A 12,327-nucleotide genomic window follows, 5' to 3' on the forward strand; every position below is an offset into this window, starting at 1 on the left:
GCTGTCTCTGTATCATAGCTATTTGTGAGCCCCCAGCTCTCTCCGCATCACAGGTGTGTGACAACACCCAGCTGTCTCCACATCACAAGTATGTGACAGCAACTCCCTGACTACGCATTAAAGGTATGGAACTGGTCCCAGCACTCTCCCCATCAGAAGTGTTTGACAGTCCCCATCTCTTTCCCCTTCACAAGTGAGTGACAGTCCCAAGCACCTTTCCCATCACAGGTGTGTGACATCCCCCAGCTCTCTCCCCATCCCCGGTGAGTGACAGCCCCCAGCTCTCTCCCAATCACAGCAGTGTGACAGACTACATCTGTCTTAGAATTACAAGTAAGTGACAATCCCAATCTCTCTCCCCATCACAGGTGTGTGACAACCACAAGCTCTCTCCCCATCACAGGTGTGTGACATTCCCCAGCTCTCTCCCCATCACTGGTGAGTTACAGCCCCCAGCTCTCTCCCCATCACAGGTGTGTGACATTCCCCAGCTCTCTCCCCATCACCGGTGTGTTACAGCCACCAGCTCTCTCCCCATCACAGGTGAGTGATTTGCCCCAGCTCTCTCCCCATCTCAGGTATGTGACAGCCCCCAGCTGTCTCCACATCACAAGTATGTGACAGCAACTGCCTGACTCGGCATCACAGGTATGTGACTGGCCTCAGCACTCTCACCATCAGAGGTGTTTGACAGTCCCCATCTCTTTCCCGTTCACAAGTGAGTGAAAGCCCCAAGCTCCCTTCCCATCACAGGTGTGTGACATCCCCCAGCTCTCTCCCCATCCCCGGTGAGTGACAGCCCCCAGCTCTCTCACAATCACAGCAGTGTGACAGACTACATCTGTCTTAGAATTACAAGTAAGTGACAATCCCCATCTCTCTCTCCATCACAGGTGTGTGACAACCCCAAGCTCTCTCTCCATCAGAGGTGTGTGATATACCCCACCTCTATCCCCATCACCGTGGAGTTACAGCCCCCAGCTCTCTCCCCATCACAGGTATGTGACAGCCCCCACGTCACTCACCATCACAGGTGTTTGATAGTCCGCATGTCTTTCCCCATCACAGGTGTGTGATAGCCGCCAGGTCTCTCCCCATTACAGGAGAGTGACTGCCCCCAGCTCGCTCCCGAACACAGGTGTGTCAGTCCCCAACTCTCTCCCCATCACAGGGGAGTGACAGTCCCCATCCATTTCCCTTCACAGGTGTGTGACAGCCCCCAGCTCTCTCCCGATCACAGGTATGTGACAGCCCCAGGCTCTCTCCACATCACAGTTGTGTGACAGCCCCCAGCTGTGTCCGCATCACAGGTGCCTGAAAGCCCCCAACTCTCTCCCCATCACAGGTATGTGACAGCCCCCAGTTGTCTCCACATCAAAGGAATGTGAGAGATCCCAGCTCTCTCCCCGTCACAGGTGTTTCACAGTCCCCATCTCTCGCGCCATCACAGGTGTGTGACAACCCGAAGCTCTCTCCCCATCACAGGTGTGTGACATCCCCCAGCTCTCTCCCCATCACCGGTGAGTTACAGCCCCCAGGTCTCTCCCCACCACTGGTATGTGACAACCCCCAGCTGTCCCGCATCACAGGTGCCTGACAAACCCCAAGTCTCTCCCCATCACATGTATGTGAGAGCCCCCAGCTGTCGCCACATCACAGGTATGTGACAACGCCAAGCTCTCTCCTCATCACAGGTGTGTGACCATCCCCAGTTGTCTCCATATCGCAGGTGCGAGAAAGCCCGCAGCTCTTTCCGCTTCACAGGTGGGTGAGAGTCGCCAGCTCTCACCCCATCACAGTTGACTGACAGCCCCCATCTCTGTCCCCATCACAAGTGAGTGACAGCCCCCAGCTCTCTCCCCTTCACAGGTGTGTGACCGTCCCAAGCTGTCTCCATATCACAGGTGCGTGAAAGATCCCAGCTCTCTCCCTTTCACAGGTGGGTGACGGCCCCTAGCTATTGCTCCAACACATGTATGTGACAGCCCCCATCTCTCTCCCCATCACAAGTGAGTGAGAGCCACCAGCTCTCTCCCATTCACAGGTGTGTGACAGACACCAGCTCTCTCCCCATCACAGGTGAGTGACAGCCCCCAGCTCTCTCCCAATCACAGGTATCTGAGAGACCCCATCTGTCTCCGCATCACAGGAGCCTAACATCCCCCACCTCTCTCCCCATCACAGGTATGTCACAACGCCCATTGTCGCCACATCAAAGGTATGTGACAACCACTAGCTGTCTACGCATCACAGGTATGTGTGAGCCCCAGCTCTCTCCCCATCACAGGTGAGTGACAACCCCCAGCTGTCTCCCCATCACAGGTGTGCGACAGACCCCAGCTGTCTCCCCATCACAGGTGAGTGATAGGCCCCAGCTTTCTTCCCATCGCAGGTATGTGACAGCCCCCAGCTGTTTCTGCATCATAGGAGCCTGACAGCCCCCAACTTTCTCCCCATCACTGGTATGTGTCAACCCCCAGCTGTCTCCACATCACAGGTATGTGAAACACACCAGCTGTCTCCGCATCACAGGTATCTGACAGCCCCCAGTCTCTCCCCATCACAGGTGTTTGACAGTCCCCATCACTTTTCCCATCACAGGTGTGTGACAGACCCCAGCTCTCTCCCCATCACAGGTATCTGAGAGCCCCCATCTTTCTCCGCATCACAGGAGCCTAACAGCCCCCAACTCTCTCCCCATCACAGGTATGTCACAACCGCCATTGTCTCCACATCACAGGGATGTGACAACCACTTGCTGTCTCTGCATCATAGGTATGTGGGAGTCCCCAGCTCTCTCCCCATCACAGGTGTGTGACAGCCCCCAGCTCTCTACCCATCAAAGTGTGTGAAGCCCCCAGCTATTTCCCCATCACAGGTGAGTGATAGCCCCCACCTCTCTCCCCATCACAGGTTTGTGACAGCCACCAGCTGTCTCCACATCACAAGTATGTGACAGCAACTACCTGACTCCACATCACAGGTATGTGACTGGCCCCAGCACTCTCCCCATCAGAAGTGTTTTACAGTCCCCATCTATTTCCCCTTCACAAGTGAGTGACAGCCCCAAGCTCCCTTCCCATCACAGGTGTGTGACATCCCCCAGCTGTCTCCCCATCCCCGGTGAGTGACAGCCCTCAGCTCTCTCCCAATCACAGCAGTGTGACAGCCCCCAGCTGTCCTACAATTACAAGTAAGTGACAATCCCCATCTTTCTCTCTATCACAGGTGTGTGACAACCCCAAGCTCTCTCCCCATCAGAGGTGTGTGACATCCCCCAGCTCTATCCCCATCACCGGTGAGTTACAGCCCCCAGCTCTCTCCCCATCACTGGTATGTGACAGCCCGCAACTGTCTCCATATCACAGGTGCCTGACAAACCCCAAGTCTCTCCCCATCACTGGTATGTGACAGCACCCACGTCTCTCACCATCACAGGTGTTTGAGAGTCCGCATATCTTTCCCCATCACAGGTGTGTGATAGCCGCCAGCTCTCTCCCCATTACAGGTGAGTGACAGCCCCCAGGTCGCTCCGCATCACAGGTGTGTCAGTCCACAACTCTCTCCCCATCACAGGGGAGTGACAGTCCCCATCCCTTCCCCTTCACAGGTGTGGAACAGCCACCAGCTCTCCCCCGATCACAGGTATGTGACAACCACCTGCTCTCTCCACATCACAGGTGTGTGAGAGCCCCCAGCTGTGTCCACATCACAGATGCCTGAAAGACCCCAATTCTCTCCCCATCACAGGTATGTGACAGCCCCCAGTTGTCTCCACATCACAAGTATGTGACACACCCCAGCTCTCTCCCCATCACAGGTGTTTGACAGTCCCCATCTCTCGCTCCATCACAGGTGTGTGACAGCCCCCAGCTCTACCTCCATCACAGGTGTGTGACCGTCCCCATCTATCTCCATATCACAAGTGCGTGACTACGCCCAGGTCTCTCCCCTTCACAGGTGGGTGACAGCCCCAAGCTCTCTCCTGATCACAGGTGAGTGACAGCCCCCAGCTCTCTCCCCATCACAGGTGACTGACATCCCCCATCTCTCTTCCCATCTCAGGTGAGTAACCGCCCTCAGCTCACTCCCCATCATAGGTATGTGACAGCCCCACCTGTAACAGCATCACAGGTATGTGACAGTCCCCATCTCTCTCTCCATCACAGGTGTGAGATAGCCCCAAACTGTCTCCCCATCACAGGTGAATGACGGCCCCCAGCTCTCTCCGAATTACAGGTATATTATAGCCCCCAGCAGTCTCCACATCACAGGTATGTGACAATGCCAAGCTCTCTCCCCATCACAGGTGTGTGACCGTCCCCAGTTGTCTCCATATCACAGGTGCGGGAAAGCCCCCAGCTATCTCCCCTTCACCGGTGGGTGAGAGCCCAAAGCTCTCTCCTGATCACAGGTGAGTGACAACCACCAGCTCTCTCCCTGTCACAGGTGTTTGATATTCCCCATCTGTCTCCCCATCACAGGTGTGTGACAGCCCCCAGCTCTCTCCCCGTCACAGGTGTTTGATATTCCCCATCTCTCTCCCCATCACAGGTGTGTGACAGCCCCCAGCTCTCTCCCCATCAGAGGTATGTGACAGATCCCAGCTGTCACAGCATCACAGGTATTTGACAGCACCCAGCTGTCTCAGCATCACAGGTATGTGACAGTCACCATCTCGCTCCCATCACAGGTGTGTCACAGCCCCCAGCTCTCTCCCCATCACAGGTGAGTGACGGCAACCAGCTGTCTCCCCATCACATGTATGTGACAGCCCCCAGCTCTCTCTGCATCACAGGTATGTGAAAGAAACCAGCTGTTTCCGCATCACAGGTATCTGACAGTCCCCATCTCTTTCCCCATCACAGGTGTTTGACCGACCCCAGCTCTCTCCCCATTTCAGGTGAGTAAGAAATCCCAGCTCTCTCCCCATCACAGGTTTCTGAGAGCCCCCATCTGTCCCCGCATCACAGGAGCCTAACAGCCCCCAACTCTCTCCCCATCACAGGTATGTCACAACCGCCATTGTCTCCACAGCACAGGGATGTGACAACCACTAGCTGTCTCTGTATCATAGGTATGTGTGAGCCCCCAGCTCTCTCCCCATCACAGGTGTGTGACAACACTCAGCTGTCTCCACATCACAAGTATATGACAGCAACTACCTGACTCCGCATTAAAAGTATGGAACTGGCCCCAGCACTCTCCCCATCAGAAGTGTTGGACAGTCCCCATCTCTTTCCCCTTCACAAGTGAGTGACAGCCCCAAGCTCCTTTCCAATCACAGGTGTGTGACAACCCCCTGCTCTCTCCCCATCCCCGGTGAGTGACAGACCCCAGCTCTCTCCCAATCACAGCAGTGTGACAGTCCACATCTGTCTTAGAATTACAAGTATGTGACAATCCCCATCTCTCTCCCCATCACAGGTGTGTGACAACCCCAAGCTCTCTCCCCATCACAGGTGTGTGACATCCCCCAGCTCTCTCCCCATCACCGGTGGGTTACAGCCCCCAGCTCTCTCCTCACCACAGGTATGTGACAGCCCCCAGCTGTCTCCGCATCACAGGTGCCTGACAAACCCCAAGTCTCTCCCCATCACAGGTATGTGAGAGACCCCATCTCTCACCACATCACATGTATGTGACAACTCCAAGCTCTCTCCTCATCACAGGTGTGTGACCATCCCCAGCTGTCTCCATATCGCAGGTGCGTGAAAGCCCCCAGGTCTTTCTGCTTCACAGGTGGGTGACAGCACCCATTTCTGTCCCCATCACAGTTGATTGACAGCCCCCACCTCTCTCCCCATCACAGGTGAGTCACAGCCCCCAGCTGTCTCCCCATCACAGGTATGTGACAGCTCCCAAGTCTCTCCCCATCACGGGTATGTGAAAGCACCCAGCTGTCTCCGCACCACAGGTGCCTGACAGCCCCCAGCTCTCTCCCCATCACAGGTAGGTGACAGCTCCCAGCCGTCTCCACATCACAGCTATGTTACAGCCCCCAGCTGTCTCCCCATCACAGGTATGTGGCAGCCCCCATCTGTCTTCGCATCACAGGTGTGTGACAGCCCCCAGCTCTCTCCCTATGACAGGTGTGTGACAGCCCCCCTTCTCTTCTGGTCACCCCTCCCCCATTTGGCCACAGCCTCCTCCTTTCCGACGCCCCACAAAATCCTCACATCTACTCAGTTTACCCTGAGACCCAAACTTCCCCAATGTAAGGTATAGTCACAGCCAAACCTTGTTCTCGAGAACAGAGTGTTTGCTGGGCTGCTAAGCTCCGTGCTCTTCTACAGAACATATCTTCCATGGATTCTGTCTCTACATGGCTTTGTGTCCTTGATCCTGTCACTAGATCCCTTAGGATCTCAGACCGCTGACCTACAAAACTAGAGCAGACCCAATGCCCTCTAAAGCCCCTTCTATTTCTGAAACCATGATTCTATGTGTTTTCTCCACAGTAGTCTCCCCCGGTCCTCTCTGTGACCCTTTTGTGTACCGTGTGAAGGTTCAGGGTCATACAGGTGTTCTGTTGTTCCTCCCTCTGCATCTTCAGGTGAGGCCACACACCTGTGTCTTGTCGACACCTCCCCCGAAAGGTTTCCCTGTATTTGTCCTCTCCTAAATGAAAGTCATGAATGAATCACCAATCCCCAAATTCCCTGGCAAATGCCTGTGCTATCAGACAGAGCCTGTGAGAACAGCCTAAATCAAGCCTGTCCTTTGCAGAAGAGATTTCCGACTTAACCATGCAGATTGCGGAAATGAGCAAGAATCTTCAGGAAGTGGAGAAGACCAGGAAGCAAGTGCAGTGAGAAAAGTCAGATCTCCAGGCTGCCCTGGAAGAGATGGAGGCACGTGTCAGGAATGTGAAGGAGGGCGGGGCGCTGAGGAAGGGGACTAGACCACCCCCAGTGGCCCTTCCTGCAGTAGGCTCTGGGTCTCCAATGGGAAGAATCCAGCCCCAACTCCGCCCTGGGCTGGGACCAGCTGCTCTCTGCTGCCTCGCCTCATGGGTGTTCCCTAGTCCATCGTATTTCTCCTATTGAATAAATAAACTTGTTCATTATGACCTCAACGTCTTCCTCTCAGAAAGCAAGAACTCAATCACCAAACATCCTGAGAGCCAGCTCGGAATCCCTTAGTTTTAACAGAGAGTTATACACGGTCATCTTTGGCTGCTGGGAATTCTGTGTGGTCCAAACAGTGCAGGATCCTGATGCTATCACCAGCTGTGGCCAGAGAGGGGCAGATGCTTAAGAGGGTCTAGGGAAATTTGACCTATGCAGGATAACAGGAGAGCAATTCCTCTGTCTTTCTCTGTCTTTTTTGAGAAGAGGTTGGCTCCTGACTTATAGTCTCTATTTAAAAAGTCACAGTAATCAAAATTTTTACTAATTGAAAATGATGCTCTGTCCTCCTCAAGACATAAGATTGTTAACAGCAAAGCTTCAGTTCTAGTTTCATTACTAGTAACAATTTGGGAGCAAACTGTTTGACCTTCTTGAGTACTGTTGTATTTATTTGTAAAATGAGCCTAATAATACCCTTTTTATCATAATGGGGATGAAAAACCTCATTCAAGAAGGTGGCTGCCCCTGGCAATCCCAATCACTCCTTTACTTTTATCAGGGTTCCTTGAAGCATGAAGAGGGCAAGATTTTGCGTGTCCAGCTAGAGTTGAACCAGCTGAAATCTGAGCTTGACTGCAAGATCATTGAGAAGGAAGAAGAAATCGAGCAGCTGAAAAGAAACAGCCAGCGGGCAGCAAAGGCCATGCAGAGCGTGCTGGATGCTGAGATCCGGAGCCGGAATGTTGCTCTGAGGCTGAAGAAGAAGTTGGAGAGAGACCTCAGTGAGATGGAGATTCAGCTGGGCCACTCCAACCGCCAGGTGGCAGAGACCCAGAAACACCTGTGCTCAGTCCAGAGCCAGCTCAAGGTGAGTGCACGGCCCCTGGAGGACCTGGCGGAACCTCAGCCAGCCCTGGGCTCCAGTCTCACACCAGGTTTCTCGTGAAGGACTCCCAGCTGCATCTGGATGACGCCCTGAGGAGCAACGAGGACCTCAAGGAGCAGCTGGCCCTCGTGGAGCGCAGGAATGGCCTCTTGCTGGAGGAGCCGGAGGAGAGGAAGGTGGCCCTGTCGCGGATGGAGCGCACCCGCAAGCTGGCGGAGCACGAGCTGCTGGAGGCCAGCGACCGCGTGCAGCTCCTTCACTCCCACGTTTGTCCGTCCTCACTCCACTCTGGGTCCACCCTGGAGGCAGGCAGTACCCAGGCTTGATGGAGAGGAGTTCCCACCGCTCCTTCCAGGCTAGTGGTCAAGAAAAACTTTCATTAGGCCTAGTTCTCGGAATAACTTGGTCTCTAGATGGACAGATTTCTGAGCTTTCTTTTATCTGAAGATAAAAGATCATGGGGAAATCAGAGCAAGGCATGACAAATTATTGCATAAAAGGGCTGGAAAAAGCTTCACAGAGGTGGTAACATTTAAGCTGTAAGCTTAGAAAATTAGGATTGTCTTTTGAAATAATTACTTTTAGGAAAGTTAAAGAATTTCTTGTTTCATTTCTTATTTTTTTGGACCACACCACATGGCATAAGGGATCTTATTTCCCCAACCAGGGATCGAAACCGCACCCTGTGCAGTGGAAACACAAAGCCCTGATCACTGGACCGCCAGGGAATTCCCCCAAAATTCCTTGCTTTAAAAACTATTTTTTGAATTAGCCAAAAAACTAGAAAAATACCAACCATATTGTTAGCATTTTGGGGATCTCCTATTCTAGGCTCTTGTTTCTATACATAAATATGCTATTTTTTGTAAACGTGATCAATCCTTTTGCAACTTTTTTTCATTTAACAACGTGTTGTGAACATATTTCTATATTTTAAAATAGTTTTCTATGATACGGTTTTTTAATGGCAGAAAAGCAGTCCATTTTAGTTGTGTATTATGGCACATTTATTTAATCAGTCTTCTACGGTTGGATATTTTTAGACTGTTCCCAATAAAAATTTTTAGGATTAGAAGATTGTATGACTAACTTCTTCATAACTAAATTTTCACATATATCCATGATTACTATTTCCTTAATATTCCTAAAAGTAAGTAAATTCCTGGAAGTATATATTCATGGTCAAAACAGCAAAGACATTTATGATATGTTGTAAATTGGTCTTTAACAAAGTTGTCCCAATTTTTACTCCCATGGGGAAAAGAAGTGAGAGTGCTTAGCTATTTTTTTTTTAATCTTCACTGATTTTATGGTTGAAAATGCCTCATTTTAAAAATTCTTATTTCTTTGATTACTAATGAGGTGGAACACTTTTGTCGTATTTGTTGGCTATTTGTATTTCTTCTGGTGTGTCTTAGCTATTTGTACTTTTGCCCTTTTTTCTTAATGATTTGTATTTTTTACATATTAAGGAAGGAAATATTTTTTTAGTAATGCACATTGCAAATGTTTTCTCGTTTGTCATCATCCTAACAACTCTGTACAATGTTTTGATCATGAGAATTATTTTTCATTTCACATAGTTATGTCAACCATTTCCTTGTTCCAGCACCTTTAACTAAATAATTTATCCTTCCTCAAATATTTGAATGTCCACATTTATCATTTACTCAATTCTTTTATGTACAATTCTCGGGCCTGTTTTGGGATATCTGTCCTGTCACAAATGAAAGTCTTTTTAATTTTTTTTCACCTGTGTGAAAAATAAGAAATGGAACGTTCTCGAGCTTGACTTCTTTCCCCACCCAACCCTCTCCCTTCCAATCGTTGTAAGTGTCCAAATGTAGCCCGAACCTCTTATCTAATTTTTCTTGTAGAACACGTGCCTGATAAATACCAAGAAAAAACTGGGAGCTGACATAGCCCAATGCCAGGCAGAGGTGGAGAAGTCTATCCAGGAGTCCAAAAATGCAGAGGAGAAGGCCAAGAAGGCCGTCACGGATGTGCACTCCATTCTTTCTTATCAGAGATGCTGTCTGGAGATAAGAAAGGGGCTTCTACGCCGCCCCTTTGGGACCTGCAAGTAGGTTTCCTCTCCTCACCCCTGCATTCAGTCAGTGGTGGCTTCCCGGAGAGACGGAAGGAGACGGAGCCTCAGCAGAGGCAAAGTGGGAGGGGAACCATGCAGCATCAGTGGTGGCTGCGGGAAGGAGGAAAGCATCACCGTGCCTAGTACCAGCTTCACAGCACCCTCCGTGTGCCCGCATAGGAGGGGTGGGTGGCCCACTGATGCCTCTTGTGAACTTAACCAGGCGGCCATGATGGCCGAGGAGCTGACAGAGAAGGAGCAGGACACCAGCGCCCACCTGGAATGGATGAAGAAGCACCTGGAGCAGACGGTGAAGGACCTGCAGCACCGCCTGGACGAGGCTGAGCAGCTGGCCTTGAAGGGCGGCAAGAAGCACATCCAGAAGCTGGAGGCCAGTGTGGGTCTCTCAATCTCTCTGAATCCGGGAAGTGAAAACGGCACTCCCCGATCCTTCTCTCTTCTTGTATATTGACTCCCATCCTTATCCTGTGGCTGGGCACAGCCACCCAATATCGTCAGTAGGTCCTGAGTTAATTAACATCCCCCAAGACTGACTATATAAGTATCTTTCTTGATTGTAGGTACGTGAGCTTGAAGGAGAGGTAGGTTGAAAGTGAGCAGAAACGTAATGCTGAGGCTGTTAAAGGTTTGTGGAAACACGAGAGAAGAGTAAAGGAACTCACCTACCAGGTAAGGGGAAGAGCTTTCTAGAATATCCAGACTTCCTGCACAAAGGGAAATTGAAAACCTGGTGACTATGTGGTACTCACAAATAGCTACATGTTAACTTGATATACATAAGGGGCAAATGACACAATCACCTATCACAGACCCTTTCCTAAGCTAGGAAAATCAGGAAGGCCTTTAGAAAATCGTGTAAGTGAGGAAGGAATACAGGTTTCAAAGACAGATAAACTGGTATTAGTCCTAGTTTGGCCTCTTACTTTTTAAACTCGGATGGGTTACCTAACACTCTCAACTTTAATTCATCACCTGTAAAATAGAATAAAAACATCTACTCACCAGAGTAGGGAGGTAAGGATTAGAGACGTGTATAACTCTCCAATATAGTGCCTGCACACAGTGGACATTTAACAAGAGTGGCTACTGTTAATACTATGAAGGAAGCCTCAGAGTGGACCACATTTATCCCAGGCCCACCTGTCATCATATCAAAGTGATTTACTTCACCACCTGTAGTGGGTTGATTTTGTTGGATTCAATGCAGACCATTTTTGTCAAACTTCCAGACTGAGGAAGAGTGCAAGAATGTTCTCAGGCTGCAAGACCTGGTAGATAAATTACAGGCAAAGGTGAAATCATACAAGAGACAAGCTGAGGAGGCTGTAAGTATCTTTAAGCCCTTGAGGGAAGAAGAAAACTTCGTTGGGGCTAGAAAGTATATTAAGAGAATGTGTTAATGAGAAAGAAAGAGACCAAGTAAGAATATGTCATTCTTATTTTAAGAGAGATGATATAAATATGAATTTACCCCCAAATCCTAATTATAGAATAAGACCTCAAGACGAGATATTTTTATTATTAAGCAATTTGTAGGGGTTGGGGGAAAAAAAGAAAATTCCAAATAACCCACCTTACTTGATAGCTGCAAAGAATATCCAGCAGAAAATCTAACACCATGATAAATATTCCTCTCCCTCTAGAAATGCACAAAATCAATTGTTCCCAAAAGCCAAACAGAAATCTTTTACCCCAGCTGACTCCTTCCCTCACTACCACTGTCATCAGCAGGGACTTATCCCTGCACATTCGCTGTAGCAAATTAGGATGTGTTGGAGGGTTCTCCAGCTTCACTTTTCCTGGTTGTTCCCCACTCTTCCAGACACAATGGAGTGGGAAAGAGGTAAGAAAAGGGAACACGAAAGGGAGAGGCACGAATGGTAGTAAGTCCAAGCAACAAAGGGTATACTTTCTTCCTATCCCCATCCCCCCACCCGCAGCGTCTCTGTATACCAGAGTCAAAATATATGGCAAAAACATTTCAACTGGGATTTTCCCAAAGTTAGAATTTGACCTTACATTTACTGTCTAACTTCTGTGAGCGAGCGCACATGGGTCTCTTCCTCCTTTCCACTCAGTCCATACATCGTAAATAGACTTCACGTATACATGGGTTTGACATAATGAGCTCGTCTCTTCCATTTCAAAACTATTTCTTCTTTCATTCTTTAGAATAAAAAATGTAATTGAAGTTACAACTTCTGTCTGCATTTGAAATCAGACATGACAAACAAACCCTAAGAAGAAAATATCTGAGT

At 49.8% G+C, this 12,327-nt stretch overlaps 1 long non-coding RNA gene and 1 pseudogene across 2 annotated transcripts in view; one reads left to right on the forward strand and one right to left on the reverse strand.

Moving 5' to 3' along the window:
• The window catches only part of LOC309653509, a 374,786-nt gene that overhangs the window by 292,958 nt on the left and 69,501 nt on the right, over positions 1–12,327 (reverse strand). Inside the window, exon 2 of the long non-coding RNA XR_014259229.1 lies at positions 10,316–10,453. This is a non-coding gene — a long non-coding RNA (uncharacterized lncRNA). The remainder of the gene's footprint in view (positions 1–10,315; positions 10,454–12,327) is intronic.
• On the forward strand, positions 7,561–10,330 carry LOC309653502 (myosin-13 pseudogene; annotated as a pseudogene). The gene is made up of 3 exons: positions 7,561–7,941; positions 9,837–10,042; positions 10,272–10,330. The product of its transcript is annotated as a myosin-13 pseudogene (transcript).

The sequence above is a fragment of the Balaenoptera physalus genome (genome assembly GCF_965194825.1).
Source record: "Balaenoptera physalus genome assembly, contig: HAP1_SCAFFOLD_407, whole genome shotgun sequence".
Taxonomy (NCBI): domain Eukaryota; kingdom Metazoa; phylum Chordata; class Mammalia; order Artiodactyla; family Balaenopteridae; genus Balaenoptera; species Balaenoptera physalus.